Source organism: Neolamprologus multifasciatus, chromosome 17, assembly GCF_963576455.1.
Source record: "Neolamprologus multifasciatus chromosome 17, fNeoMul1.2, whole genome shotgun sequence".
Classification (NCBI taxonomy): Eukaryota; Metazoa; Chordata; class Actinopteri; order Cichliformes; family Cichlidae; genus Neolamprologus; species Neolamprologus multifasciatus.
In genome coordinates this window covers 26,267,896-26,281,982 of record NC_140455.1, presented here as the reverse complement: position 1 = coordinate 26,281,982, position 14,087 = coordinate 26,267,896, and the positions used below count along the sequence as shown (strand labels likewise).

General features: G+C 41.9%; 1 protein-coding gene across 1 annotated transcript in view; it reads left to right on the top strand.

Moving 5' to 3' along the window:
- The window catches only part of snd1 (staphylococcal nuclease and tudor domain containing 1), a 177,884-nt gene that overhangs the window by 87,233 nt on the left and 76,564 nt on the right, over positions 1-14,087 (top strand). The window lies entirely within an intron of this gene.

The window sequence follows — 14,087 nt, the reverse complement described above, 5'->3', positions numbered from 1 at the left end:
TTCCTCTGGGATTGCATAGCATCGCAGGCCTGCAGAGCATGATATCGCAGGTGTACTGCAGCTTCTTTCGTGCATTCTCCAAGCAGCTGATAATGTGAGATAATGCACTTGCATTTAAACAAGCATGCTGGAGCAGTAAGCTGCACATGGAAGCTCGCAGATGTGATTTTTAGGTACAGAAGTTAAATTTACTACTGTGTGCATAACGGCACTCCTTTGTTTGTGTCGGGTGCTGCCTCTGCACTGTTCTTTAAGTGTGGTGTGCCACCGTTTCATGAGCAAGTGACCCAGAATGGGTTCAGGTTGCGTGTTACCCACCCAGGACAGTACTTCTTGGACTAATGTCTAACCAAAATCATCCACTGACCCGTAGAGTGACCACCACTGCAAGGGCAGCTCTCGCCTCTTGGCCCTTATCTTGTCCATTTCTCTCTTAGCTGTCTTAAAAAAAAAAAAGAAAAAAAAAAGAATTCCTGTTCAATTTTTGTCTTTCTGTGGATACGCCGCTTTCTCAGTACTGATGGAGCCTGGGTCATGCCCTGCCAAATGCTGTCCCCCCCCCCACAAAAAATAAAAAATAAAAAAATAAAAAAATCTATATATGTATTTTTCTCAAGCTAAATCGAGTTTAGTAGTATACTTGAATCTAAATCAGTTGTTTGGTGGTGCAAGCCAATGTTGAAATTGCAAAACTCTCTTTTTGCAGTTCAGATTATGCCAGGATATCCATGGTGGATAGTAGCTAACATCCAGGTCATATAGTGGTCTCATATGTTCACAGTTTAACATGCACTGTCTTGACAAGATGGGTGTTGTCAGGCCTCACCTTCTGGACTTGCCGAACGATTACATTTTGACGAGCTGTCAGATACGTGGGACCTTCACGCTGTCATGCCAGGCCCAATCGCCTAGTGTGCGACCCCTGCCCTAACTGCTTCACACAAAGCTCTATGGAGCCAAGCGCTGCACCAGGCCAGGAGGGCACTGGTTGTAGTTTAGGGTGCTGCACGACCTACTTTGGTGCAGTTTGTCCGCCAGCATATTCAAGGGGTATATGTAATCAGTACAGAACCCATCCCCTGGGGTTAGTGCTAGCAAATCTGGGCTACGGCCAGTCACATGTAGGTCGGCAGCCTGTCTGTTAGCCTGTGTGTGTGTGTGCATGTGTGTGTGTGTGTGTGTGTGTCAACCCTGTTTGGATGAATGACCTGCAGTATGGTGTAGCAACAATCACAATGGGATTAAAGGTTGATTGATAGATCTAATGACAATAGCATTGCCTGTGTCATTGCTGGGATCCTTTGTTATCCACATATATTTTTCTGTCAGCATGTGTAAGTCAGAAAACATTTCTCAAGGAGACAAGGGACACACTGTTTTTACAATTTGCTTTGTGCTTGAGAGCTATTATAAATTTTATTCATTTATTTCTCTGTTTATGAATGGGCATGTCCTCTGAGTACTGAGTAATGTCCCAGTGATCTATATCATAGTAGTGACCACCCTAACATAGTATTAGTTTTAAGTCAGTTTATTCTAGGCCATCATCCTGTACCTGTGCTCATAAGGACACCCTAAACTCTGTGATGCTGACCTTGAGATAAAGGCCCTATTATTGGGCAGTTTGTTTTCCATTTTCATTTCAATTTCTAGGAATTAATTCTGCTAGAGATTACGTGCAATACACTTGCACTCTCTCTCTCTCTCTCTCTCTCACACACACACACACACACACACACACACACACACACACACACACACACACACACACACACACACACACACACACACACACGCAGTGCTATCAGTGTCCCAGTGAAGGCTTAAACTGCTTGGTGGGGATTTTTTTTTCAGTTTATCGGTTTTCTCATCACAAAGAGACACACACAAATCATATGCCAGCGTATCAAGAGATTATAATAGGCAGTAGGGTTTATTAGTGGCTTCCGCTTCCATCTGTTCAGGTTGTTGTTTCATCGCAGTACCTGATCTGTCTTGCTAATTTGCCTTCACTGACCTTGTGTGGCCTCCAGTCAATACAGCATAGGAATATTGATCACCTTGTGCTGTATCCCACATATTAACACTGTTGCATTTTCATGGAATATGGTTTGGTGGCATATTTCTTTGAAACAGTTTAAGCAGGCAGGGAACTTAATCAAGCAAAGAAACGTGGTTGAACTTTTTTTTTTTCTTTTCTTAGTAACTATTTTGCTTTTACTTTAAGACTTTTACTGTTTTTGACTTTTCTGGCTACTTTTAATCACTCTTTTCTTTCTACCTGTCCTTCTCATTTGCTCGCTTTGTTACTTTTAACACTGCTTTTGTTCTTTTTATATTTCCTGGAAGTCGTATTTCTCCCTGTTTTGCTTTTGCTCTCACTCTCCTACTCTAAATGAATACAGTTTACAGTGTTATTCATGACTGGTATTTGCAGGCTTGTCTCACATTAATTGTGTTTGCTCATTCATTTTATGCTCTATATGTGTCTGTGACATTGTGGGTGCTCTCTCAAGCGAGGGCAATATCAAGTCATAGCAACTGAAGGCACAGAGTAAAAGATGGGCTTTTTTTATGATCCAGTGTTTTTCAGCATTTGAGCTTTGCTAGCAGCCATTGTCTCCAGACTAATGGGCTTCATTATGGTTAGCTGTGTTCGTACTGGCTGCCAGAGCAGGGATTAGCCCTAGTGCTGTGATAGCTGGAAGCAGAAGAGAAGATATTGTTAGGTTAGCACTGGTAACCCAATCAGCGTGAGCCAAGATAGCTATAGGATAGATAGCAGGAGATGCTTCATGCACATTTGGATAAGACTGTTGAACCCTTTTAATTTCGATTTTTCATTTCATTTTACCGGTTAAAGCCATATTCACTCAGCCATAAAGAATTTTTAATTAAGTGCTAATTATAAATACTGATATTCCATATTAAACTTGACTTAATGTGCCAAGCGTGAGCTAAAATGCCCTTGGTTCCCCATGTTTTCCTCACCATATGCTAATGCCCTCCATGACCCGCCTTGGCCACGTCATTAGTCAGCTGGCCCCATTAGGATTCATAGAGCATCCCTGTATGCGCGTTCATCACAATGTTGCCTTGCCAACTGCCAGGTGAAGGAAACTGATTTCTCTGAGCAATGTGAAGGTAAAAAAAAAACATACTAATTCATGAGCTTAATATCCTATAATATTTTACTTCTAAAGACCCTGAGATCCACCTCCCTCTCCTCCATTACTTAGGTCAAAACAGAATCCTTGTGTTGTAAGATGTTATTGTGAAACATTACATTCTCCTATTTTGGATTTTGAATTACTTGTTGTTCATTAAATTGCTTTGGTTTTAAAATCAAATTAGAGCTATACCAGGAATTATGCACTGTATTTATAGCATATAACATACTGAAAATAGTTTGCCTTTAAATGCACATATCTCTCTATATGATCGAAATAAATCCCTACTAACATTTAATGTGGTCATGAACGACTATGCCATCATTTGAGTCATACTTTATTAAAATTTCATCTCCAATTACAAAGTAGCTGCATTTGTTTTCTGCGGTGCCCCTCTTCTTAAAATCATAGTAGCTGCTGCTGTCTTTGATGTTGATCTACGACAGGGGTAATCACAAGGATCTGTGTAGCGCTCTGTCTAAGGGAGAATTGCAGGCAGTTTATGTTCACCATTGTCATCATACTGCACAGCATCATGCCCCAAAATAAACTCGCCACTGCCGCCTTGTCGTTTTTCTGCCAATTTTTGGAATCTTACGTGTGCAGTGTAGTTGATGGGGTCAGGGTGGAGGTACAAGTGTGCAAACAGGTCAGTCTCTGTAGGCGTCTTCATGATACATCAATGTCAGAAGCACAGGTAGCCCTTTATGGTGCAGAGGGAATTTTGATGCAAGACTCGGGTAAGATCAGTTGTGCAGAAAACTTGGGAAAAACTTCCACGGTCACTCTTTTTGACTTCCTGCTTCAGTGGTGAAGCAGTGGTTTTTCTGAGCGGGAGGAACAGCACGTATCATTTGCAAGGCGGCTGCAGTGTGCTTCAAGCGGATGATGTGGACACGGTGCCATGATGACCATAACAATTGGTTTTATTCCTACTAAAGTCTGTTACAGCACAGACTGAGTGATGGCAAAAAACAAACAAGTTTTCATTTATCCAGCAGATAAAAGGTGTCCATGTTGAGGCCAGTATTTCTTTTTCCCCCCAATAGTTTTCCAGTTCTGTGTTTGTGTTTACAAACCTTTCCATTTTGGCCCACACCAGATATGTTGGTGCAGACTACACATGATATTAAAGGCTGCTTTTCAGTGGCACTCCAGCGATGGAAAGCAGATGATAGGTAGGTAGGGAGTAAACACAGTCTGTTTCTAATATGCGTCCAATGTGGATTTCATTACCGATAGTTGCCATTCTACTTTATCTGTGTTCAAATGAACCCTGATCTGCCATGTGAACATAATGAGAATCACACACTTTATATATTTAAGTATACTTTAAGGAGCTCTGAGGTCATTGTTGTGAGGGAGTCATTTTACTTTTAGAAAAGAAAAGTGGTATGTTAGAATGAGTGTGTGTACAGGAGATGATTTTTGTGTGTTGTCTTGAATGTTGACAACTCGACACCAAGCCAAGTATTTTTCCCGTGGAGCATTCTGTCTCTCTGCCTTCCTTTTTTTTTTTTTTTTTTTTCCCTTTGCATTTTTTCCCCTTGGTACGGAGGATTTGAGAAGCCTAGCTAAGTGTGTCTAATCTATGAGTGCATCCAGCACAGCATCAAATGCTTGGCGGCATCCAACAATGCAATACTTAAGCAGCTGTTTGCCCAAGCAGGTTGGAGACAATGCTGGATGGGAAGGGATGAAAATTGAGAAAGGGACACCTGAGTGGACGTTAACATTATTGCTAAATGAGCGTGGAAGCATTAGAGAGAAAAAGTAATGAGAGGAAAAGCAAATATTTGGGATAAAAGAAAGAACGCTGGGGGGAAAAATGGAAAGGAATACTGTTTCATGGAAAAACCACATCCAGCTCATACACACTGTACAAATGGACTTGGTCCCATCTAAACTCCCGTTCCCGTGGCATTGCTTAAATTGGTTTTCTTTAGCAATGCAATCAGGAACTTCCCCCAAAGGTAAGCTGTGGTGGTGGTGAGGGGTCTTGGCTATGAAAATAGGGAGGGAGGAAGCATCAGGCAGCACTTTCTAAACGGAAGTCAATAACACAACAGTCAGTTCTGTCAGAGCCGGGCCCTCCCACACAGTCCACTTATAGCCAGTAAGTAGAGCTGAGGGTAGGATGCCAATTTGAGTGCTTGAAATTACCACAACCCATGGCAACATGTGTTTATATAGGTAAAAGCAAGTGAGGAAATGTTGGTGTGCACGTCAGAAATTTGATGTCCAAGAAAACAAAATCTCAATCTCCCACTCAGGTTTGACATTTTTTCAACAGTACTTGAATCTTAAGTAGCGTTGTGGTCTTGAGTAAGAAGAAAATCTGCAGAACTTGGAAACATTGGGATAAATTAACAAGCTCAACCAAATGCTCAAGCCTTCTACACGCAAGTGATTTCACTCTACATCTGGCCCTCGTACGAAATCTTGCTAATGCAGCCATATTTGAGACACATGCACACACAGCTTTATTTTGCCTTTAATCCCTTTTCACATGTTAGCACTTCTACATAGCTTTAGGGGATTAAAACGGGTATGGCTAGCTTTCCCTGAGCATGTGTAGGAAAGCGAAATGGGTAAATGGTAGACATCTGGCTGACATGACATGCCAGTGTGTCGATGCAAGTGTGCTAAGCTTACACGCTTATGAATCTGATGACGGCTACGTAATGTTACTGACATATTTGCACAGCATGGAACGAGCACGATTTGTTTGGGAGCTAGCACTTTTTGTTCACTTATGCTGAGCAGAACGCTAAAAAAGAGTTGGTTAACAGCAGTTTTAATACCCTGTGTTCCCAGTAGTGTGCTGAAGTGCATATGCGTGTTTTGCAGGCCAATTTTCAGTTTCTGGTATGTCCAAATTTTAAGTGCCTGCATATAAATACTGCTTGTTTGAGGGTTATTTTATTTTATTTTATCCTTGTGTGACAGAATGTGTTGTAAGCTAAAGGTTATTCGTGTGGTGGATTCTGTCTCAAACACAATCACATACAGTGATGCAATGAGATGTTTAAATTTTGCATGATAGCGGGGGAATAGGCTTACTGAAGTGTGAGGCTTTTCTTTAACCATGGGGATTTAGACTTTTTAAGCATGCTGAGAATTGCCTTTGGATGTTACCATTGCACATGTAAAGCTGTCATGCTTACTATGTCATACTAGCGTGCATTTCATGCTTTTGTCTCTTGTTGTTCTTTGGGGGGGGGGGGGGGGGGGGGTTGATTGGTTTTTGCTCTTTTTAAACATCCAGATATATTATAGATCCACGTTGTACACAGGCCACTGCCTACTAGTCCCCTTACCAGGTTGCATTCTGTCTGCTCTGTCAGGCCTTTGAATGATAGCATCAGTCTAGGTCACTTACACCCTGGTTGTGTTTATTGGTGTGTGGCCCTGTTTCTCTCTCTCGCTCTCTCTCTCTCTCTCTCTCTCTCTCTCTCTCTCTCGGTCTCTCTCTCTCTCTCTCCTCCACCACCACCACACACACACACACACACACACACACACACGTTCATGCGCACACTCACACTAACATAGACTGGTTTGACACATGGATGAACAGTGGTAATTTCCCAAGGCAGACATTGATTTAACTTTAATTTTATCGTCTCTCTTTGTTTGACATCTTGCTGAAAGTTATCATTTTGAATTGAAATAATTTACCTTATCCCAAGCAGGCCATTTTCTATTATTTTAATTTACTGTATAATATGAAAGATCTGAATTTCATATAGTGATAAGGGCAAAAACAAATTGTAGTGATTAGAAATGCTACAGGGGTTCCCAGTAAGTTTCTGCTTTTGAGATGCATAATGTCATTATCACAGTCCATAAAGGAACACGTGCACATGCCACTGACCTCTCTTACATCTAACTGACTATAAAATGTTAACTCAGATGTATGTATGTAAGTTTTAAATGAGGGGCCTGCAGATGTTTTTTTTTCACACACTTTGCTGACACTCGAACTGCTCTAGTTTCCTGACACTTTTCTGCCATCCATTAGTTTGTTGCTCAGCTTTACTCAGGAATAAATTACTGAGGAAATAAAATGAATAAAGCCACTGAGATGCCTAAATAGCTTGTGATCAGTGTTGGGGAGTAACCGAATACACGGACCGGCGTTACGCATTTAAAATACAAAATATGACTAACTGTATTCCGTTACAGTTACCGTTTAAAAAGGTGGTATTCAGAATACAGTTACTTTGTTGAAATAAATGGATTACACAGCGGTCTTTTCCTGTTTCATATGTTAGGCTATGCCCTCTCTATTTTTGGTAATTCCACGCCAGTGGAAACCCAAACAAAACGCGCATTAAGAGACTCTAATGCCTGGGTCTCAATCTCGCAGCCCATGTCAAGAGCAAGTATGTAAATATAATAATAACCACTGCAGCCAAAAAGAGTGCCTGACGAGTCCAGTTGCAAGTAAGCTATTAAGACTCTGTACACTATCTTTCGTGTTTTTCTCCGAAACAATAAGTTCGGTTGGAGCAGCCTTTCAACGCCTCTCTCTCTCTCGCTAGCAAAGTTGACCCAGACAACAAAGTAAAGCTAGCTTTCGGCTACGATCCCAACACGGAACCTGATGTATTAGCCAGAGGTCCCTTTACTACAGTTCGGAGCTGCGGACCTGTTTTATATATGCGCGGGAAAAGTGCAGCATTACCTAATGTCCACCCTACTGTTACTCATATTAAGATTTAAAAATCTAGTTGGTATTGGTATGGCAAGTAACCTTCAGTAATAGTAATAAATTACACAGCAAGAGTACATTCATGTAGTTGTAAAAAGCATGAATATATAGTAAGTAATCCGAAGTATTCAGAATATCTTACTCTCATTGAGTAATGTAATGGAATATGTTACAAAATACATTTTGAGGCATGTATTCTGTAATCTGTAGTGAAATACATTTTAAAAGTAACCATCCCAACACTGCTTGTGACTCTGACACTGTAGAATGGTAGTTTGGTGTCTGCTTTTGCCTGTGGCCGCATTGTTGAAATTGAATTTGAAGAGTGTGTGCACTACTGTCTGTTTTGAATCAAGTGTTATCCATCCTGTTTGGAAGCATAATTGTAATATCACACACCTGGTGGTGTTAAAAGCACTTCTGCTGGAAATGGTACCTTGTAAGCCAAGTGTTTCAAAGTGCATAATTGTGTGCTGTTCGTATTGTTTTCTGCAGAGTTTAATAGATTTTACTATAAATAATGGATGTTTTTTTTAAACATACAGTTGCAGTCAGAAGTTTACATACACGGGGCGATCGTGACTCAAGAGTTGGGTGTTCGTCTTGTAATCGGAAGGTTGCCGGTTCGAGCCCCGGCTCGGACAGTCTCGGTCGTTGTGTCCTTGGGCAAGACACTTCACCTACCGCCTACTGGTGTTGGCCAGAGGGGCCAATGGCGCAATATGGCAGCCTCGCTTCTGTCAGTCTGCCCCAGGGCAGCTGTGGCTACAACTGTAGCTTGCCTCCACCAGTGTATGAATGTGAGAGTGAATGAATAGTGGTATTGTATTGTCCTGAAAAGCGCTATATAAATGCAATCCATTATTATTATTATTATTATTATTATTATTATTACTCATCATGGACATGGATGTGATGGTTATTTTCAGCTTTTAATCACTTCTTTGAACTGTTGTTCTTCCAGGGTGAAATGACAGTACAGCATAGAGTTAAAGAGTTAAAAACTCTAAATTCTTTCACCTTTAATAAAATGATCAGCATTGCTGCTTTACCAGGTGTAACAATTAAGTTTAACATCCAGGCATCCATGAAAACAGAATTTATTACATTTAACAGAGTTTAGCCGAAGTTAGCAGGAAGTTAGCGGAACTAAGCTCGCTAGTTTCGCTAGTTACCTAAGCATGATATACCATGTTCTGACTGAGAGATTTCTGTACAAATTAAAACGTACAGCTCTGCTATTACGTCCAACATAAATAAAGACAGAAAACTAAACAGCAGTGACGTTTGTAGGGTTACTGAAGTTGGGCTACCTGGTATATAATGATGTTCTACGTCATCGCTAGTGACACAGCTATGTTAGCATAACATGAATAGTGAAGCAGCAAGATGAACGCTAACATTTTTCCACTCGATAAAAGTTAACGTGAGGGTTCCTGATGGTTAGAGACAAATGCAATCGCATGGCAGGATGCTGTAAACGGACCAAACTTCAGTCAGGAGAACAACTGAGATAATCCATCCACAATACGAAGTTAGTCATTAATATACTGCAACAACATGGGAATAGAGCAGCTAATGTTGCAAAGCACCTCTTTAGTGGATATTATACATGGGTATGTTCAGGATATGTCAGCCCATTTCTACTGGAAATGCCCTTTAGTTAAACTTGCAGCAAGGAATTTGCATTTGCACTGTTAAATTTTTATATAGCTTTAGTGCGCATAAAAAAAACAGCTGCTTATTTACGTGAAAATAAATGGATGTTTTTTTGTACTAGTAAAAGTTGTGGAGTTGTATTTTGTCTCGCATCAATTATATCGTCAGTTGTCAAAGGAGCTTGCAAAGAAAAGCGTCTGGACTTCTATAAGTTACTTGAAGACGTTTCACCTCTCATCCGAGAGGCTTCTTCAGTTCTAAGGTCAAATGGTGGAAAGTCCCAGATATAAACCTGGTGGGAGTGTCCCCCCACAGAGGGACAAAAGGACCCCCTGATGATCCTCTAATCGCCTGAGCCAAGGTGTGGAACTGGGTGTGGGTCCCAATCAGCCAGAGTTTCGGGTGAGTTCATTGTGAAACCTGGCCCCACCTTATCATGCGAATTCCTGAGGTCAGATGGCCCAGGGTGTGAGTGGGCGTTAAGGCGTCTGGGAAGGGATCTCAAAACTGGATTATAGATGGCAGAGAGTTGGTGTCGTAAACCACCGCCTCTGTTCAAAGATGGTCGCTCACAGTGGACATAGATGGCTTCTTTCACTCCTCTTTCAAACCATCTGTCCTCTCTGTCCAAAATGTGAACATTGGCATCCTCGAAAGAGTGTCCTTTATCCTTAAGATGCAGATGGACTGCTGAGTCTTGTCCTGTGGAAGTGGCTCTTCTGTGTTGTGCCATGCGCTTGTGAAGTGGCTGTTTGGTCTCTCCAATGTAGAGGTCTGGGCATTCCTCGCTGCACTGTACGGCATACACCACATTGTTAAGTCTGTGTTTTGGCATTTTGTCTTTCGGGTGAACCAGTTTTTGTCTGAGTGTGTTGCTGGGTCTGAAGTACACCGGGATGTCATGCTTGGAGAAAACCCTCCTGAGTTTCTCTGATACACCGGCTACATAGGGGATGACAATGTTGTTGCGTCTGTCCTTCTTATCCTCCCTCGCTGGTGTCTGATCTTCTTTTCTGTGCCTCTTTGCTGACTTTAAGAATGCCCATTTAGGATAGCCGCACGTTTTGAGTGCTTCCTTTACATGTGTGTGTTCCTTCTTTTTCCCTTCAGGCTTAGAGGGAACATGTTCTGCCCGGTGGTGTAGGGTCCTAATTACTCCAAGTTTGTGTTCTAGAGGGTGATGGGAGTCAAACAGGAGGTACTTCCGGTAAACTTCGATGTTGAGGTTGCCATTCTCTTCAATGTGCACAGCGCAGTCCAGGAAAGGCAAACAGTCATCCTTTGTGTCTTCCCTGGTGAACTTGATGTTTTTATCCACAGCGTTGATGTGCGCAGTGAAGGATTCCACTTCTTGTGTCTTGATTTTGACCCAGGTGTCGTCTACATATCTGTACCAGTGGCTGGGTACTCTTCCTTTGAAAGAGCCAAGAGCCTTCCTTTCCACTTCCTCCATGTAAAGGTTGGCTACAATAGGTGACACGGGGGAGCCCATGGCACAGCCATGTTTTTGTCTGTAATAGCCTTCGTTGTATTTGAAATATGTAGTGGTGAGGCAGAGGTCTAACAGTGTGCAAATCTGATCGGGTGTGATGGTGGACTTTGGTGGACTTTCCACCATTTGACCTTAGAACTGAAGAAGCCTCTCCGATGAGAGGTGAAACGTCTTCAAGTAACTTAAAGAAGTCCAGACGCTTTTCTTTGCAAGCTCCTTTGACTACGATGACCTGGATGACTGAGAACCTTCACAGACATATATCGTCAGTTATATCGTTATTGCAAATTTTCAAATATATATCATGATAAATATTTTTGGCCATATCGCCCTGCTCTAAAACCAGCTACTGTGCAATAAGCAAGTATCGAAGTAAAACGTAACTATGTAACTATTTCTTTTTTTTTTTTTATATAGTTTTCTGAATGACTTAACCTTCTATGATGCTTCTTTTAGCAGTGTCACTATTGCAGTCTTGTTAGGCAGTGATAGGAGAAGGAATGGTGAGTGGGGAGGAAACTGAAAACTTTGACCTAAACTCTCATGTCATGTGTGGACGGTCGGCTTCATCTCTGCTTTACTGCTGGCAGTTCTTTCTCTCAGTCAGTCTCAGTCCAAAGCATGTTAGCCTTCTTTTCTCCATTGCCTCCTCATAATAGAGGTGTTTAGAGGCCCTGTATTATTTTAGACACTTTATGTCCCTCCTTTTCCCCGAATAGCAGTTTAAAAAAAAAAAAAAAATGAGGAAAGTGATGATTGGACAAAAGTCACAGCAATAAAATGATGTTAGCCTGAAACTTACCTTAAATATTAAGAATCGCCGGGAGAAGCTGAATTGCCTTTCTGTGGCTATAGTTGCATAGTTCCCTATGCAGTGTGTTCAGGAGCGCAGGCGGTAAGTAGTTGTAACGGGTTCAAACTCAAATTGGCGATTTAAAAAAAGCACTGTTGTCCAAGAATTTGTGCTTTTCCAAGTATGGCCCAAATATTTACTATATGTGCTTACTCAGTATGAGTAAACTTACTAGCACGAGACAACCTAACCTTCCATTTAGCTGATCTGTCTTTGAGTACCGTGTACCTAAAGGTGGATCTGCTAATGAAGTCCAGGTGCAAGGGTGGCTCTTATCTCATTTATTTGACACACGCTGATTAGATAAACTCCTGTGTGCAGGGTACTAGTCAGACTGGTCAAACCGCGCAGCTGAAGATGGAAAATTGAGAACAAATTATATTTGCCAATGAATCATCGTTTGCAGGCCAGCAACAGACTAACTGCATGGCTCATAAGTAAGCATGACTTGATTCAATCTGTCCTACCCCCTCCATCTTGCACTCACACACAATCACACACCAACACCCACCTCAATTCCCCATCTAATTTGTTTGATCGTCACTTGCCATTTATGTGATTGAATATGCGGCGAGCTTGAATTGGATTGCCAAAACTTACGGATGATTATGCAATGATTTGTCTCAAGAGGTGCTCTCTTTTATGCAGCTGAATGGGGTCATATCATTTCCGATTTTATATACGTGATCTCTGGCTACCTGTTGCCACGAAAGATTCATTTTAACTGGCTTTAATGTGATCTCTAATAGTTGCCACACTGCAGTCTTGTGTATAATTTTCCACTTAAACCTGACTGTGCTTTTATGGCAGCCCTTTAGAAATGACATGTGAATCTCGAATAAACGTGTTCAGAGCAGGAACGTCTTCCTTCTGCCCAACTCCTGGTGGCCTCCAACCTATAATGTCGACTCTTTAATGCAGCACTAGTTTATAGCAAACAGGAGTACCTCTTCAGCAGCTCATCGCTACCACTCTTCTCGCACTCAAACTTCAACCTCTGCCTAACAACTCTCCAACCAGCCCCGCAACTAGGCACTGCCTCTCGATTTGACAAGCACACAGAAATTGACAAAAAGCCATGTTGAAAAATCCTCTGTCGGCGCTTTTCCTCCCCTTTTTCTCACTCTCGTTCTTATACTCTGTCAGCACAAGCATGGTCTGGGAGGACAGAAATGGCTTTTTGAGTGACACAGGCTGGCCATGCCATTTGCCTTGTCAACTAGTGAAAGAGGATAGAAAAAGAGGTAGAGACAAATGATGATGGCCTGGCCGTGATTGCCCCGTGCCCCATCTCTCTGTCACTTGCCATCTCTTCCCCCCTGAGCCATAATAACATCGCCACTATGCCGGTAGGTGTAGAAGTGTTTGTCTCAGTGCCTTGGAAGTTTTTTTGTTGTTGTTGTTGGGTTTTTCCCCCGCTCCCTTCTTCACTCGCAATATAATTTTGTATTAAAGATTTTTCGTCGGTACGCTGAACACTTTTTCAGTTATTACTTGGAAATTATATCTGTCTTGAAGTGAGAGGAAATTCAAGTAGGTACTTTGGGCCAGTCATAAATAATGAACCAAACCGCCTCACAATTTCTTTCTGTTGATCACCGTGTCTAAGTGTTGCCTGGTCTCGTGGGGATGTTGCTATTGCTGTCAGTCTGCACTCTTTTTCTGTCTTCCATCTAGCCTCTGTTCATCTGTTCTTTAAGGCTGTCATTGTCTACAACTGGCAGTGCTTTACGATGTCCAGTAACACCACTGTTTTCCTGACAGATCACTATCATTGCACTCGGTTGCAGTTGGGTCACTGCAGCCACAGAATCATAAATTTTTAAAATTCCATTATGAAATCTTAAATTGATTCATAAAGCTGCTGCAAGTGGAGTGAAGAAACAGCTGCTCGTGTGATGGATATTACTGCAGAGTATCACTGTAGAGATGTTTCATAAGTCATTGTCTTTTACTTTTACATGTGTGTCATCGCCCATAGTGATAAGCCGCATAGGGTGGAAATAGTAAATGGGATTGATTGAGTGTTGTTAATGAGTCATCTACCCCATAGAGTACATCACGCTTATAAATCGAGCCAGTGCTGAGGCTTTTTCCTTTATGGTGGGGGTAGGGGGGTTCTTCCCCCATGAGAATGTATCCACTGTTAACCACACTGAGGGAGGGGGGGGGAGGGGGGGGGGGCATAGTTTTGTA